This window comes from Coffea eugenioides, chromosome 5, assembly GCF_003713205.1.
Source record: "Coffea eugenioides isolate CCC68of chromosome 5, Ceug_1.0, whole genome shotgun sequence".
Lineage (NCBI taxonomy): Eukaryota > Viridiplantae > Streptophyta > Magnoliopsida > Gentianales > Rubiaceae > Coffea > Coffea eugenioides.
In genome coordinates, this window is record NC_040039.1 from 22858660 (window position 1) to 22877119 (window position 18460).

Sequence of the window (18460 nt, forward strand, 5' to 3'; positions counted from 1 at the left end):
ACTCAATTGGTATCTTCAAACATAATTGTTACAAAGTTTCACAGTTTGAAAAGCGAATGAGTGTTTTACAAATATTCTCCAAATGAATTTTAATTACTTGGTTCTTATTAAATGAAACGTTTAAGTTTCGACCCTTAGTCGATTTTCAAAGTTCTTAAACAATGTTTTATCGCAGATTTGGATTCCACACACGGAGTAATACCCGAACGTAACTCGTAAAGGCACTGCATCTTTTGGTGAGTGCTTCCAAATACCTGGTTGAACTGGACACTTGTTCACAATACCTAATCGATGTAAATAAATGATAAGAGATTTGTTGATCGGGCAAGAGTGTACTTTATCGCACTTGCCCTAACATGATATACACTTGTTTATTGTTGCAATTAACTTGATATACTTCTACTTGATTTGTAAGTGTGGAGCGGCAGTATGTACCACACTCAATCCGAGTGGGAGGTGCCTCTCATTCCCGTCTCCATACTTTTATTTTAATTCCGTCGATTGAAGATGTTATCTCATCGACTTCTTGGGGACCCAAACCCCACTGGCTAGTTAATCGAGTCGAGCCGGCAAGAGTTTGGTCGATTAGATAACGAACCATGGGTAGTTAGTGATGTCGAGTGGAGTGTTATCTTCTCGACTAATCGGTATACTCGAGTATTACCACCAGTGTTTATTGAGAATTTTGGGCCCAGTAGGGGGTGTGAATGGTGGATGGAGAGTAGTGTAAGTAGTGTTCTACTGGATTGGTTACTTACTTGAAGGTTGACGGAGTGTCAACTATTACTTGATCAAGCTTTGGTGATGCAATGGGAATTTGGCTCCTGAGAGCCATTCGTATCCTTATACTTTGGAATGATTATTGCTTATAGGATTATTGTTTCTTCTGAAAATTTTTTACACTCGCTCACTTTGAGATTTGCTACTTGAAGTATTATTGTTCATTTTTATGAACTTTTGATGCTCATTAATCTGCTACGTTGATATTCGTACTTTTAAAAATGGTCAATTTGTTATTTGGAACCTCACTGGGCTTTTAGCTCATTCCACGTCATTTGTTTTCCTTACAGGGGGTACGAGCGAGGCGTGAGACGTGTACAGGCTAGCGTAGTCTAGTTATTTTAAATTTTAAATTTGTACTCACGCTAGTACCCGACTAGGGTTGATTGTACTCGAAATGTAAACACTTTGAAGTTTTTTTGGTGTATAGAAGCTTTGTATCTGGATTTAAGCATCAATGTATATATTAAGTTGAAGTGGATGTGTTATTTATTTTCTATGAATGTACATTTTTTTTTCTTGAGCTATGAGTGAGTGAGTCCTGGCGAGAGCTGGGCAGGCGACCCGCCGAACCCTGGGGTACGCCCTAGGGGGAGGTAGGGCTGTCACACCATGGCAATATGACAGGCGAGTGAACTTCGAAGGAATGAGTAACAAATACTCATTTATGTACAAGGACCACAAGATCACTCTTGCACCCCTTTCGCCTAAGCAAGTTTGAGCAAATCAAGAAAGTCTTCAAAAGGAAATCGAACTAGAGAGTGAGAGGAAAAAGAGAGAACTTAGAGCCGAAAAAAATGAAAAGAAAAAGGCAATCATGAATTCAACTAGTGAGGAAAAGAAAAGAAAAGAAGGGAAAAATGAGGGAAAGCACTTGATGCTCATAAAAGCCAAACAAGTGAGGCGAGTTGTGAGCGAACGACAACCACTTCTTATACTTGTGTGCAATGAAGTAGGGCTGTCCAATGACGAGACATTTGCTAACTTTCCTTCGATTGTTGTCCAAATTTTGCAGGATTATAAGTGTAGACACCAAACTTTCAAAAGGGAATGGGTTCTCAATGAGCATTGCATTACTTTGATTGTCATGAAGCGTAAGAATGATACTTTGGCCATCATTTCTATAACCTAAACACTGATCATCCCTTGCATCCTCATTTGAGCTAAAAATTGATGGTTCTTTTCGAGTGCACATATGATCGCACCCCACATTGGGGAAGGAGATTGAGGAATTTTGAAAAAGGGAAAAGAAAAGGGGAAAAGCAAAAAATGCTAGAATAAGGAGGGAACCGCAAATTTGGGGAATTTGATTCCACTTGGGTTCCAATTTTGAAAAAAAGAAAAGAAAAAGAAGAAAACAAGTTCTATCCGGTGGATCACTTATGTTTCATAGACATGAATGAGCAAGGGTCTTCCTCAGTCAGTTAATTCAGATACGTGCCAAAAATTTCCCATTAATGAAAATTTCTTTTCAGAGTTAATGTAAGGAACGGAATACAAGTCAGGCCATCTTCTTTTCCGATCAAGCATCTATCCCTAGTTATCCCTTTTGAGCCTTCAGAATGAAATACTTCGTTTGGCAACCCCTGAGAATCGCAAACCCCACACTGGGGCAAGTTTGAGTTGAAAGGAAAAAATTTCAAGAAGTGAAAAGGTAAAGTCACAAAATCAAAAAGCAAAAGAAGAAAAGAGAACCTCAGTTTAAAAATAAACTGGGGCAAATTTTGTGAAAGTTCAAAGATGGCAGAATGCCGAAAAATCAAAAGAAGAAAGAAAATGAAAGAGAAAAAGCCTCAATTGAACACAAGCTCTGGCAAATTCTGATTTAACCCTAAAAATGGGGCTGGAGCAACAATGCGATCTCAGATTTTTCAAACCACTTTTGAAATCCGCTTTCAAGCCTTAACTTTTCTAAGCACCCCACCTGACCCCATTACAAAAGCCGAAAGTCCTGACTTCTGTTCTTTGCAATGGCCCTGGCAAGAAAATTTCTGATGCCGGAAAATTTCAGCTGTATTTCTGAATTGCCTGGGTATGGGGTTGACGCTACTTACCAGGTGAAAATCCACCAAGTTGAGGGAAAGGAAAAAGAGGCAAAAAGCGAAGCAAGAAAAGTAAATGCAAGAAAATACAGAAAAATTCGACGCTGAAGTCCCTGGTAAATGATGAGAAAAATGCAAACAAAGTCTGAGATCTTTTGAGTTCAAAATAGGGGCAATTTTGGAAAAATGTGATCTTCGGTGCAATGTCCTTGAAAGTTTTATTCTTTAGCTATCGTTTTTCAAGCCAAATTACAAGCTAAGAAAGTCCATCGTTGACTTATTACTTCATGACAATCCAAAGTGAGGATCATGCTCATAAGAAATTCATCAAATCATTTGTGATCATAAGGGTATAACCCGTTTCCACATGTTTAGCTATCACTTCTGTCCATACGTTACAAGCCTAGAAAGCTGGTATGTTGACTAAGTTTTCTTGAAAAATAAGGGTGACAAACTCTTTGCTTTCACTAAGATGTGACATTGAATGGATTACATACAATTGGGGCACAAAAATGAGACAGATTCTGACCTCTCATTTTCCTTCAGCCACTTCCAAATCAAAAATAAAGTCACTTGATTGGTCCTGAAAAATGAGCCAACCAGAAGTGGTGACCCGTTACCCTAAACACCAATGCTAAAAGTGAGGAAGAAATCTTCTTGAATTTGGTGTTACTTCGAGGAATTCATCATGAAATTTCTGCATGAGTTTCAAACTTGACGTTTAAAGTTTCTTCACATTGTTGTATATGTGCACTCTTTTCTAAATTTTAGAAAGTGCGGTTTTTCTTTGTTCAAATCAATGGGAAATCATCTGAACAAATTTTTGCAATCAAGGGAGCCCACACTGGGGCAAAAATTTTATTTGTGAGATTTCATGAAATAAGCCCATACTGGGGCACATTTTTTGTAATACATTTGAGATTTGTGTCCAAAAATCAAATAATAACATTTTTCGAAACAATCCCGCTGCTCTTTTCCTGGAATTTAAGTGCATGTCATACTTTGATGAACCCCTTGTACAGGTATTCATGATTCAAAATGACGAAAGGCATCCAGTAAGGCGGAAGGCCGATACTGCAAAGAGAAGCAAGAAGAAGGAGGAAAAATGGACCCTACACTTGGGGCAAATTATTTTTTTAAAATTTTTGAAAAAAAAGGGAAAAAAGAAGGAAAAAAGAAAAAAAGAGAAAAAACCAAAAATCAAATCAAAAAGTCAAAAATCAAGTTCAAATTCTTGTTTCTTGAAAAATCAAATTTGATTTCTTGTGGGCGAAGCTCCAATGCACGCCGCGCATCATTCTGTTCCCCCCTTCTCTTGACATTCCAAATCAAGTTGGGCCTGGACTTGGTGCCGCCAACATTCCAAAGATCAAGTTGGGCCTGGATTTCGTGCCGCCAACATCACTTTATCACGTTGGGCCTGGACTTGGTGCCGCCAACATCACTTTATCACGTTGGGCCTGGACTTGGTGCCGCCAACTTCACTTTATCACGTTGGGCCTGGACTTCGTGCCGCCAACATTCCAAAATCACGTTGGGCCTGGGCTTCGTGCCGCCAACTTCACAAATCTCAAATTGGGACCGGGTTTTATCCCGCCAATCTCGGCAGGACCGGGTTTAATCCCGCTGACCGCTTATCTCAAATTGGGACCGGGTTTTATCCCGCCAATCTCGGCAGGACCGGGTTTAATCCCGCTGACCGTTTTTATCAAATAAGGACCGGGTTTTATCCCGCCAATCTCGGCAGGACCGGGTTTAATCCCGCTGACCGCTTATCTCAAATTGGGACCGGGTTTTATCCCGCCAATCTCGGCAGGACCGGGTTTAATCCCGCTGACCGCTTATCTCAAATTGGGACTGGGTTTTATCCCGCCAATCTCGGCAGGACCGGGTTTAATCCCGCTGACCGTTTTTATCAAATTGGGACCGGGTTTTATCCCGCCAATCTCGGCAGGACCGGGTTTAATCCCGCTGACCGCTTTTATCAAATTGGGACCGGGTTTTATCCCGCCAATCTCGGCAGGACCGGGTTTAATCCCGCTGACCGCTTTTATCAAATTGGGACCGGGTTTTATCCCGCCAATCTCGGCAGGACCGGGTTTAATCCCGCTGACCGCTTATCTCAAATTGGGACCGGGTTTTATCCCGCCAATCTCGGCAGGACCGGGTTTAATCCCGCTGACCGCTTTTATCAAATTGGGACCGGGTTTTATCCCGCCAATCTCGGCAGGACCGGGTTTAATCCCGCTGACCGTTTTTATCACATTGGGACCGGGTTTTATCCCGCCAATCTCGGCAGGACCGGGTTTTATCCCGCTGACCGTCCACACCCCGTCAGGCTCAGATGTCGTCTCACTGACCAATTCATCATACTGGGGCAAATTTTGAAAAGGTTCCCTCAAAAAAATCAAAAAAATCAAAAAAAAATCCAAAAATCCAAAAATCAAATCAAGTTCATCACGGCAGGCTCGGGTTTGATCCCACTGTCCGATTGTCGAGACATTTCATTTTCACAGCCACTGGAACGTGGATCAGTCCCATTAACACTTCATTTCGCTTCTTTCATTTGCATCACCAATAAACATGGGTCAACCCCACCAATACTCCATCTCACTTCAATTCATCCCATTTAAATTTCTGTTCGGGTCTATCCCGTGGGTCTATCCCAATTTTAAATTTCTGTCCGGGTTAATCCCTTGGGTCTATCCCAATTTTACATTTCTGTCCGGGTCTATCCCGTGGGTCTATCCCAATTTTAAATTTCTGTCCGGGTTAATCCCTTGGGTCTATCCCAATTTTAGATTTCTGTTCGGGTCTATCCCAATTTTAAATTTCTGTTCGGGTCTATCCCGTGGGTCTATCCCATTTACATTCTGTCCTGGGTCCTAATCCCATTTAAATTTCTGTCCGGGTCCTATCCCGTGGGTCCTATCCCAATTTAAATTTCTGTTCGGGTCTAATCCGTGGGTCTACCCAATTTTAAATTTCTGTCCGGGTCCTATCCCGTGGGTCTATCCCAATTTTTAGCCTTTCTGCCCGTGGGTCTATCCAATTTTACATTTTCTGTCCGGGTCTATCCGTGGGTTCTATCCCAATTTTTAAAATTTCTGTTTCGGGTTCTACTTCCCGTGGTCTATCCCAAATTTTAAATTTTTCCTGTCCCGGGCCCGTGGGTCCCAATTTTACATTTCTGCCCGTGGGTCCTATCCCATTTTACATTTCTGTCCGGGTCTATCCCGTGGGTCTATCCCAATTTTAAATTTCTGTTCGGGTCTATCCCGTGGGTCTATCCCAATTTTACATTTCTGTCCGGGTCTATCCCGTGGGTCTATCCCCGTTTTAAATTCCTGTTCGGGTCAATCCCGGTTTTAAATTTTCTGTTTGGATCAATCCCATTCTAAATTTTTGTCAAAGGGGTCAGTCCCCATTTCTAAAGCATCCATCGTTCGAGACGCTCGTAGCCGAATAACACAGGTAAGCATTTGGTGTCTACTTCTTTGTCTCAAGTTTTTCCAAAACTCAGACAAAGAGGGGCAAACTGTAGACACCAAATTTTGGTGTAATTTCATTTACTAATTATTTTTTTAGTCTGTGCTCGTTTTTTTTTTACTTTTTACTTTTTAGTTTTTTAGTTTTTTGTGTTATTAATATTTTTAAGTTTTTAGCATAGAATCTCTTGAAAATGAAAAAAAAAGGGAAAAAGAAGAGAAAAAGTGAAAAATGATGAAAAATGAAAAATGAAAGAAAAAGAATGAAAATGGCAAAAATAGGTGGAAGTGTGCATGTTGAACAAGTGTACAAAACAATCATGGGACAAGTGGTTAAGGAATTTGAGGGACAAATGTCCCTTTTGTTTAATTGACAACACAACATTTAGGAGGACACTTGTTTAGCTTAGAAGGGAGGTTTGAGAATTGGAAAGGAAAAAAAAGAAAAGAGGCGGCGGAGGAAAAAAAAAACGAAAAAAAGAAGAAAAAGAGACAGAGAGGCAGCCGCAAGAGTAGAGGGGATGAGCAGAAAAACAAAAACAAACAGCGGGGGGGAGAAATTGGAAAAAAGGGCGGCGGAATTTTTGAGCAAGAGTTTGAGGAAAACAGGGGAGGCTGACGGTTTGGGAAAAACAGAAAAAAAATGAGAGTAAAGGAACGAGAGAGGCATCGACGAAGAACAGAGAGCAAGAAAATTGAGAAACAGGGGAGAGGAGCTATCGGGCATTGAGACAAAACGGAAAAGGGGCAGAAAAGAAAACAGAGGGCAAGGGAGATGGAGGTTTCAACTTCAATCATCAAAGGAGAGGAAAAATTTCCAGTCATGGCTGCAAAAATAATTTCCACTATCTCAACCGACCACTACCAGCCTCGCATCCGCCGCTGGTGCTGTCTGTCGCCGCCGCCACCACGCGCAATCTCTATAGCGGTCACCAGGCAGTTGTAAGTGGCCAACCGCCTGCACAAGGAGCCGCCACCGCTTCATCAAAATCCATCGCCACCACCTCGTCGGATTCCACCATGGCTGTCTCTAATATCTCATTTACTCGATTTCCATTGCAAGGGAGGTAACTTCTATATTCTTGCGTTATTTTTCCTACGTGCTCCAACGTGCTAAGTGAAATACATGTCTACTTTGCTTTTCTAGCCTTTCTTTAATTTCTTTTATTTATGTCATTTACTTTTGCTTTTTTTATTTAAGTTATTCTTTATGGGGTATGTGTACACCTCTTGGCTTGTAATAGATAGGGTTTGGAGGAGCATTCAATGAAGACTATCAAAGTCATGTGCCTAGCTAGCAAATGTAATAGTTAGGGCTTTAATTGTCTTATGTGTCTTGCATGCTTAATTACTACGTGTTAATTTGCTTTGTTAGGGCCCTGCATCTAGTCGAGCATGCTAAATGTTATGTGCTATGTGTTTATAAGTGTTTGGCATGTCTACTCGCTTTCCATAGCATGAATGAATGGAATGGATGAATGTACGTTTCCGCTAGTCCAACGCTAGTCGGAATTCATAGAATGGGCTAGTCCAACGCTAGACCCTTAGGGATTTCCCCTCGTTAGCACATCATTTGCTTGTTCACCACATATCACGCATTTTCTTTAGATTTATCATTTGGCATGATCCTCGAACCCCTTTCCCCTCATTTTAGGTTTTGCATCCAATACTAGCTATAGGCTTCATTTTGCTTGAGTGTCCCCTTCCGATAAAGGAAACGAGCGAGTGTGGCTACTCGATAGCCTTAGCACGCTAGTTTTGCCTTCTAATCAAAGGGAAAATCAAAGTCGAAAAGTTAGGAGTCCACCCCCGTACCCGACTTGTTGCATTCCTCTAGGGTCATACTTTCATTTTTATCACCTACATACTCTCTTAACCACATTTTTCACATTTCTCAAACCATACTTCATTTTACTACATTTTACCTATCACTTGCTTATTTTCACTTCACAAATGACATTCCACTTTACCTTATATATCTATTATTCTATTTTCAAACACTTGCACACGAAAAACACTTGAACTTTATACAATTTCACACAAGCACCTTTATACAATTTCGCACACTTGCACTTACATTTCTTGCATCTTTCATACACTTTCACACTTGCACACTTGAATCTCATTTGCATTAATCGACCTCTATGAGGTTTTTCTTTGTTGGCCGCCACAATTCATGTGGTTTGGGACCAAAAGCCTCACAAGAGACATCGTAGAATTTAGGATTGCATTTTCCTTTCCGTTTTGCATTCATCTAGTCAAATCCAACATGCGATACATACCTTGGGTAGAAAAATTAGGAAAAATTGGTTTAAGTCACACAACTAGCCTTGGCTAGGTCGAAGGGGTGCCTTGGATTTTTATCCTTGCCTTCCCCTTCGTCAAATGTGACCCCCGATCCCTCTTTTGGTTACGTAGACCCAAAAGTTCTCTAAAAGGGTTTATTTACTTTTTCATTCAAAACAAAAATCAGTTTTTGGGTGACTTGGTACACCCTAACTCTATACCAAGTGGCGACTCCATTTTTACAAAAAAACCCTTTTTGAACTTTATATGGCCAAACCGTCGCATTATCAAGTCCCATGGCCTTTACTTTCGCTTTGCACACGTTCACACCACACACAACACCACATCAAAAAGTGGGGCGCGACAATAAGGATGTGTTTCCCGAGGATATTCCAAGTGGTTTACCACCTATTCGCGGGATTGAACACCAAATTGACTTCGTACCTAGAGCTACCATACCTAATCGTCCACCTTACAAGAGTATTCCGAGGAGACAAATGAGCTATAATGCCAAGTGGACGAGTTACTAGACAATGGATGGGCGAGAGAGAGTTTGAGCCCTTGCACGGTACCGGTGATTCTAGTACCTAAAAAGGATGGAGCATGGCAAATGTGTGCTGATTGTCGAGCTGTGAATGCAATTACGGTAAAGTATCGTCACCCTATACCTGGGTTAGATGACATGCTTGACGAATTATGTGACAGCCCCACCTCCCCCTAAGGCGAACCAGAGGGTTCGGCGGGCCGCCTGCCCAACTCTCGCAGGGACTCAGTCGTTCACTACATTCCTCAAACAGATTACAAGATAAATCTCAAATATTACATCACATTCTCCAATAATTACATGTCAAAAGCGAAGCGGAAACAATTCCCAACTATACATAAAATGATTCCAAATCCAAACTGTACAACATAAAGGCCATCCAATCACGCGCACAAGTACTACAAGCCTTCCTTCGCTTTGAGCCCTGTGGAGGGGAATAAAATATTTTTGGGGTGAGCTAGAAGCTCAGCGAGTAACCAGAAAATCAGTAATCAAATCGGTTTAACAATATTTCTTTTCAATGATGTCATAAATCAAATGATAAGTCCAGAAACAATTACAACATTTACAAAACATTAAATATGGAGTATCAATAATTCAAGAAACATGTACAATGGAAAGCGATAGTAACATTCATGAAAAGATACGCTCGTTCTCCTGTCATTTCCTTTTTTTTTCATTTGAAATTGCATCATTTTCCACCAACCTCCACCAACCTACAAAGGTAATACTCGAGTATACCAAACGTTCACCCAGGTCCCTAATCGCCCGACCGAGTCCTTTTCTGGCTCGAGACGACCGGTAACAGGGGCAATGGCCAGTTCAGCCCAAAAGGCTTACATTCATGCGCAAGTAGCATTTAATCATTTATCATGAAAATTTCACATTGATTTAGGTCGAGTGCGATAAAATACACACTCGCCTAGAAAGCTCGTTTTGGAAATCATTCAAAGCACGTAACACGTTATCAATCAATAATACAAGTCATGAAGTCAAGGAAATATATCAAACAAGGAACACTTTCATATAAGCACGCATGATATGCAAGAAAACAGTTCAAAAGTAGCTTTGGAAACAGTTCAAAAGTAAATAATGTAAGAAACATTTCACAAGTACTTTGGAAATAGTTTAGGGTCACTCACCTCCATGGCTCAGAAACCATCCATCATATATCATTGCCTTGCTCAAATCCGAGTCTTAGATCACAAACTCAATGCAAACAAATCCCTTCAAAGTTCGGACAGCACTTCCCCTAAATTTCTTTACTTTTCCAGCCATCAAGGCTTCATTATTTCCTCAGCCAGTCCCAAAGGTACACACACAACAACAAGTTCATCCAATAGTCATTCAGCAAGCTCCAAGTAGTACTAGTACAAGTCAAACTAGGCAAAAGTCCGGAAATGAAAGTTAAGCTCAAAACCAGAAAAACAGTTTTGACGTCCTTTTGCGGTAATGGCACCAAAGGTACTACGAGTATCGGATGGAGGTCCAAGACCCACCGTTTCGAAGCTAAGAACCAGGGCTACAACAATGTAGAAGGTCACTCAGTCCAAATCCCAGCACAACTAAGTCAAATATGCCAAATAACAAACCAGAACCGTAATTGCAGGTTTACAAATTACACTATGCTGTAATCAGTACAACTCAGTCTAAACAGGTCCAAATTCAGAAATTCCAAAGGCATATGGTATCTAGGACATCAAGCTACATTTCATCAGAAGACCTCAACACCCAAATCCAAAACAATTCCAGTCAAAACAACCCATTTCAGACACAGTTCTAACATCCTGATGAACCCAGAACAGCAATAGTAATTTCGGCTTATCTCATTCTACACTACTCCAATTGACCTGAAATTTTACAGGAAGCCTTAAAACATCAATACCTACAACTTTCATGTTTTGAACCAAGGCCAATTCGGCCTCTATCTATGACCTAAAAATTCGGACAGAATGTTCATCACAAAACCCTCAATTTTCAATTTTTGGTCCAAAACAGAAATTGGTTGCAATTAATCACTTTTTCCACCTCATAGAGTCCTTAAATATCATTTCCAATCATCATACATGACCCCATAATCATATCCATATGAAAACAGAAAAATCCCCAATAATTATAAAACTTCACCAATTCAACCAAAATCAAGATATAATCCATAAAGTTGCACCTTATATCACCACTAATCATGAATTGAACATCATTAGAGCAAGGAGAGGGGTCATTCACAACTCACCTTAGCAATACAAGAGATAGAGCAACTAGTCACCTTAGCTTTCCAAACAACTCCACAAAACACCTCAAGACCACTTAGCAAAGAGATTTTATGGAATGATTTGGAGTTTTATTTGTTGGATTTGAAGATTGAGCAAGAAATAGAAGGAAGAAATTGAGAGCTTTTCTTTCTTTTCCTTTGAGAGAGAGCCGGCTATGAAGCTTTAGAAATAAGGATGATTTTTGGCAATTTTTTTATATTTATTTGGTAAAGGTAAAGGTAAAGTCAAATGGTCAAAGTCCAAGACTTAATCTTATGGTGATACTTGTCACCTTTTGGTTCAAAACTTATCTTTTTGTCTCTCCAATACAAATATCTTAACACCTTGTCAAAAATATATTGCGTTTACCGCACTTGCGGGTCCCACGTTCAAAATATGCTCTTAATTTCTCACACTCATACTTTTCGGGGCGTCACAAATTACATGGTGCAGTCATTTTTACCAAAATTGACTTGAAAAGTGGATATCACCAAATTCGAATTAAAGAAGTTGATGAATGGAAGACTGCTTTTAAAACTAAGTATGGCTTATATGAATGGCTAGTGATGCCTTTCGGATTAACCAATGCACCTAGTACATTTATGAGGCGAATGAACCATGTTTTAAGACCATTCTTAGGACAATTTGTAGTAATTTATTTTGATGATATCCTTATCTATGGCCATAGCATTGACGAGCATCTTGGACATTTAAAGGCTGTTTTGGATGTACTTTGAAGGGAGAAGCTATATGCTAATCTCAAGAAGTGCAATTTTTGTACTGACTGACTTGTGTTTCTAGGGTTTGTGATTAGTGTACAAGGAATGCAAGTAGATGACTCCAAGATTAAGGCTATCCAAGAGTGGCCGACCCCTAAGACAATTGGGGACGTACGTAGCTTCCATGGACTCGCGGGCTTCTATAGACGATTTGTGAAGGATTTTAGCACCCTAGCAGCCCCGCTCACTGCATTTATCAAGAAAAATGACAAGTTCACCTGGGGAGAGGAACAAGAACACGCATTCCAAACATTAAAGGATAAGTTGATGCATGCACCAATTTTAACCCTACCTGACTTTTCTAAAACTTTTGAAATTGAATGTGATGTTTCAGGGATAGGAGTTGGAGCTGTGTTGATGCAGGAGGGTAGACCGGTCGCGTACTTCAGTGAGAAGCTTAATGGGGCAGCATTAAACTACTCGACCTATGACAAGGAGTTATATGCATTGGTTCGAGCACTACGTGTATGGCAGCATTACTTAAGACCCAAAGAGTTCATGGTTCACACCGATCATGAGTCTCTCAAGCACTTAAGGGCACAACATAGCCTTAATAAGAGGCACGCACGTTGGGTCACCTTCATTGAAACTTTCCCATTCATCATTAAGTATAAAAGTGGTAAGAGTAATATAGTGGCCGATGCACTATCACGCAGGTATTCTTTACTAACTACTCTTGATGCTAAGTTGCTTGGATTTCAATTGCTCAAGAAAATGTATGCAAACAATGTAGATTTTGGTGATATTTTTTAGGGTTGTTCATGCACTGCTCAAGGAAACTTTTCAATTTTTTATGGTTATTTATTCTACCTCAATCGGCTTTGCATACCTAGCTGTTCCATAAGATTGTTACTGGTAAAAGAAGCACATAGAGGTGGTTTAATGGGACACTTTGGAGTTGCTAAAACTTTATCTATCTTGCAGGAGCATTTTCATTGGCCACGAATGCAGCGTGATGTCGAGAGGATTGTAAGTCGATGCATTGTATGCAAGAAGGCAAAGTCTAAGGTACAACCTCATGGTTTATATTTACCCTTACCTATTTCTAATAGATCTTGGGTAGATCTTTCGATGGCCTTCATCCTTGGCTTACCTAGGTCTAAGAAAGGACATGATTCTATTTATGTGGTTGTTGATAGATTTTCTAAAATGGCGTACTTTATTGCTTGCCATAAGAGTAATGATGCATCTCATGTAGCAGACTTGTTTTTCAAAGAAGTTGTTCAGTTGCATGGCATTCCTAGAACAATTGTATCAGATAGAGATGTCAAATTTCTCTCTTATTTTTGGAAAACTTTGTGGTCTAAATTGGGTACTAAATTATTGTTTTCGACCACTAGTCATCCGTAAACCGATGGACAAACCGAGGTTGTCAATCGCATTCTTTCTACTCTTTTGCGTACTATCATCAAATCTAATTTGAAAAATTGGGAAGAGTGTCTACCTCATGTAGAGTTTGCATATAATAGGGTTGTGCATTCCACTACTCAATATTTTCCATTTGAAATTGTTTATGGATTTAACCCTTTGACACCTTTGGATTTGACTCCGTTACCTCTAAGTGAAAGAGCTAATCTTAATGGTCAACAAAAGACTGATTTTGTGCGGAAGCTGCATGAGAAGGCTCGTTTGAACATAGAAAAATGAACTACTCAGATCGTTCAACAAGCAAACAAGGGTCGTCGCAAACTTGTGTTCGAACCGGGTGATTGGGTATGGTTACACCTGCGCAAAGAATGATTTCCTATCCAACGCCGTAACAAGCTCTCACCCCGTGGTGATGGACCATTCCAAGTTCTTGAACGCATTAATGACAATGCCTATAAACTTGACCTACCCAGTAAGTATGGTGTTAGCGCTACATTTAATGTCTCTGACTTGACTCCATTTACAGGTGACACCTCCGATTTGAGGGCAAATCCTTTTTAAGAGGAGGAAAATGATGCAATCATCCAAGTTACTACCAAGGACGTGGTGATACCATCTGGACCAATCACGCGAGCTCATGCCAAAAGAATGAAGGAGCAATTGAATATCTTGGTACATGCAATACAAAAGGCCAAAGAAGGTAGCTCAACGTTTGAAGATAGCTCGGAGTACGTGACTTTACTCCGACTCAAAGATCAAGACCCGTGAACGCATTTCAAGTTACAAGATGAATCGAGCTTCACGGGCTTCAAGTCTAGCAAGTTTTGTTGTTTAAACTAAAAGAATAAGCAACTTAAGTGTTGTAGTCCTTGCCATTTTAGCCCATTAGTTTTATTCCATTTTTTAGTTGTTATATTCAGCCCATAAGGAGTTGCATGGGCCACCTTCCAAATTTCTAGTCTTGCTAGGGTTTGTGTTGTGTAAGCTATAAATAGCCTCATAACCAACAATGATATCAGATTTGGCTTCCTAATAAAATTAAGAGTACTTCTCTTGGGTTCTTGCAAGCACCTCTTGAACATCTTATAAATTTCCTAAGAGTTCACCTTGGCTTATCAAACAAGAATCGCATTTGTTTGTGGCGCCGTTCTACCAAATTCCTAGGTTCGCTAATTCGTTAAGTTGCGGGTTGAGATTGTATCAAGATTGTTCGCAACTTAGAGGGTTAGATTGGGCCTAAAAGGGAATTTCGCAAGTTCAAAACCTGGAAAATTTCCATCAAGATCATGGGTTGTGGAGATGAATTGATACGAACAAGAGGAGCCACTGGAGCCATGATACCAACCCTTGTTCGTGTCATTCATTTCCATCCAGATTTGAGGACAAATCCTGCTCAAGTGGAGGGGACTGATGTGTGCACGGACCTTAGCCCAAGTAATGACCCAGTTCGAGTTCCATTGGGCCCAGTCACACGTGCACGAGCTAAGCTCTTCAAAGAATCCCTCCAAGCCCTTGTTCGAATTGTCCAAAACCAACATGGAGTCCATAGAGATATTGAAGGCTTGAAGGATTTTAATCGAGTTATCTACACCATGACCCAAGCCCATGAAGAGTCAAGTGGGCCTCCAAATGAGTTGGCCGAATAGGGCCTTAGGCCTTAGTAGTTATTTAGCAATTGATTAGTGTTTAAGTAAGAGCATGGGCCGGCCCATCTTGTCCCAAGACCATGGGCCGACTTTTCCCTTTCCTAGTCCCTTTAGGGTTTCAGTCACTTTAGCCTATAAATAGGCTTGCTTTGTAAGGTTTTAGGGCAAACGTGCTACGTGTCTCGAAACGTGTAGATCGAGGAACGTATCAGTTGGCTTCAGAGCTTTGGTGGAGGTATCTTCCGTTATATCCGTAGTCTTGTCCTAGTTTTCCTTATTTCTCCGCTGCCTTGTTTTTTTTTTAAAAAAAAAAAAAAACGTCACTGTTCATCCGACACTGTTCATCCGCTACTGTTCATCCGACACTGTTCACGTTACTGTTCATCCGAACACAAAAATCTGTTGGTGTGTTATCTCCTTTGTGTTGTGTCTAGTTTGTTGATAATTTCTGTCCACAACTTGTTTCTTGCGTTTGAGTCGTTTGTTGCATCAAAAATTCTGGTTGTTGGTGTTTCAACGTTGCTCCCAAATCTGTCTCGTTAGTTGGTTGTCGCTTGGGCAGCAAGAACAATAACGTGACGGCTGCTAGGGTTTCCTTATCTTGCTAGGGTTATCCTTGCGGCTAGGGTTTTCTACTTGCGGCTAGGATGTCTACTTGCGGCTAGGGTTTCTTTGTACTCACTTGGACACTCTCTCTCCTACCTTTTTAGGAAACTTTCCCAAACTCTCTCATCCATTTTTTTTTGGAAACTTTCCTAAATTCTCTCATCCATTTTTTAGGAAACTTTCCTAAACTCTCTCATCCATTTTTTTTGGAAACTTTCTTAAAGTCTCTCATCTATTTTTAGGAAACTTTCCTAAATTCTCTCATCCATTTTTTTGGAAACTTTCCTAAATTCTCTCATCCATTTTTAGGAAATTTTCCTAAACTCTCTCATCCATTTTTTTGGAAACTTTCCTAAATTCTCTCATCCATTTTTAGGAAACTCACCTAAAATTCTCTCATCCATTTTTAGGACCTTTCCTATATTCTCTCATCCACTTTAGGAAACTCTCCTATATTCTCTCATCCACTTTAGGAAACTCTCCTATATTCTCTTCCTAGATTTTAGGAACACTCTCCTACACTTTCTCCTATATTTTCTCCTAGTTTTTAGGAACACTTCCCTACACTTTCTCCTACATCTCCGTGATTACTCTTGAGGAAGAAGTTGGTGACATTTATTGGACTTGAGCGGCCTTTCTCAACTACCTAACCCAACAGGTAAAGGTATTTGGTAAGTCCATTAGAGTGAGTAATTGTGAGTGATACACGAGTGTCGAGAGAAAACACGTAAGGGAGCGTGAAAAACAATATCTTCGGTTTTGTTACTAACTTTTGCAGGTTCCCTCATACATTCATGGCGAGTACAAGACGCATAAAAGTTAGCTCACCACATTGGCTTCCTGATCCTAAGGGAGTCAAAGAAGTGGCATTACGTGGTGTAGATGAGCAATTGGACATCGTCAAATCTCAGTTGCTTGGTTGGTTTTATACTCGTTGTGGTGTCAAAGATAAAATCTGTAGCTTGGCCATTGATGGGAGTTGTGAAGTCAACCTTGCAAGTGCTATCATGGTTGAGAAATTAAATCTTCCAACCATTGATCATCTTCAACCATACAAGTTGACGAGCACTCATGGTAATGTTTGGGTTACTAAGTACACACTTATACCTATTCAAATCGGCAAATATGTGGATGAGGTGTTGTGTGATGTAGTCCCAATTCAAGTGACACATGTGTTGTTGGGCAAAGCATGGATGTCGAGGCAAGAAATTAAATATGACGGACATACTAATAAGTATTCCTTCTTATTTAATAGTCGTCGTCTTGCACTTGTATCACTTACTTATGACCAACTTTGTATTGACCTAGCATGCATGAAAAGTGAGATTGAGCGTTATAGAATGGAGAAAAAGCTAGATGAGGGAATTGTGCCTGAAGAGGTAAAACCCGAGGGAGTTGAAAATAATGAGATGAAAGGGTCAGCTGTTGAACTAGAAAAAGAGATGGAAAAATCTAATGAGATGGGTGGTAAAAAGGAAGAAAGGAGAGAAAGTGGGCTGATCTTGAGCAACCCGGTGAAGGCCTATTATTTTCCTAACGAACTTACCTTCGCTTTGTTTAGTGTTTCTACTTTTATACAGATCAAGCAAAGGCAAGTTGAGTTGATCTTGGTGTGTTCCATTCCAAAATCAATTGTAGACTTTGCAAGCCTCCATGAAGTTGGCACTCCAAGAGTTAAACCCCGTTGGTATCCATTCATGAAACAATATCAACTCAAATCAGTCCACACCAAAGGGGAGTTGATTCGAGCTCGTCTTGAAGGGAACACTCCACATTTTGGGGATCGTTGTGTACCAAGGGTTCGTTTAAAGAACAAGTACCTCAATGACCATTATGATTTTCGTCTTGCTCTTAGTCCACATGAAGCTCCAACATCACCAAATCCGCCTTGGTGCCTTGCAAGTGTGTTCGAGCCGGAGTTCGATTTCATGGGATACACTTCATACCACTTTGAGGACCCTTACCTCATGACCACAAACGATCAAGTTGAGCATACATTGAAGATGGTTTGTGAGATTCAAGGTTCGACAAGGGTTATGTTCCAACTTAGCCCATGGGCTTTGCATTGGATGCCATCTGTAGCCATCATAACAAGATTGAGTCGAAGGCATGTAACTCGTCTTGTCACCATTCGTGCTTCAATTTGTGGGCAAATTGCTTTCAAGAGGGGGGGAATGATACGAACAAGAGGAGCCACTGGAGCCATGATACCAACCCTTGTTCGTGTCATTCATTTCCATCCAGATTTGAGGACAAATCCTGCTCAAGTGGAGGGGACTGATGTGTGCACGGACCTTAGCCCAAGTAATGACCCAGTTCGAGTTCCATTGGGCCCAGTCACACGTGCACGAGCCAAGCTCTTCAAAGAATCCCTCCAAGCCCTTGTTCGAATTGTCCAAAACCAACATGGAGTCCATAGAGATATTGAAGGCTTGAAGGATTTTAATCGAGTTATCTACACCATGACCCAAGCCCATGAAGAGTCAAGTGGGCCTCCAAATGAGTTGGCCGAATAGGGCCTTAGGCCTTAGTAGTTATTTAGCAATTGATTAGTGTTTAAGTAAGAGCATGGGCCGGCCCATCTTGTCCCAAGACCATGGGCCGACTTTTCCCTTTCCTAGTCCCTTTAGGGTTTCAGTCACTTTAGCCTATAAATAGGCTTGCTTTGT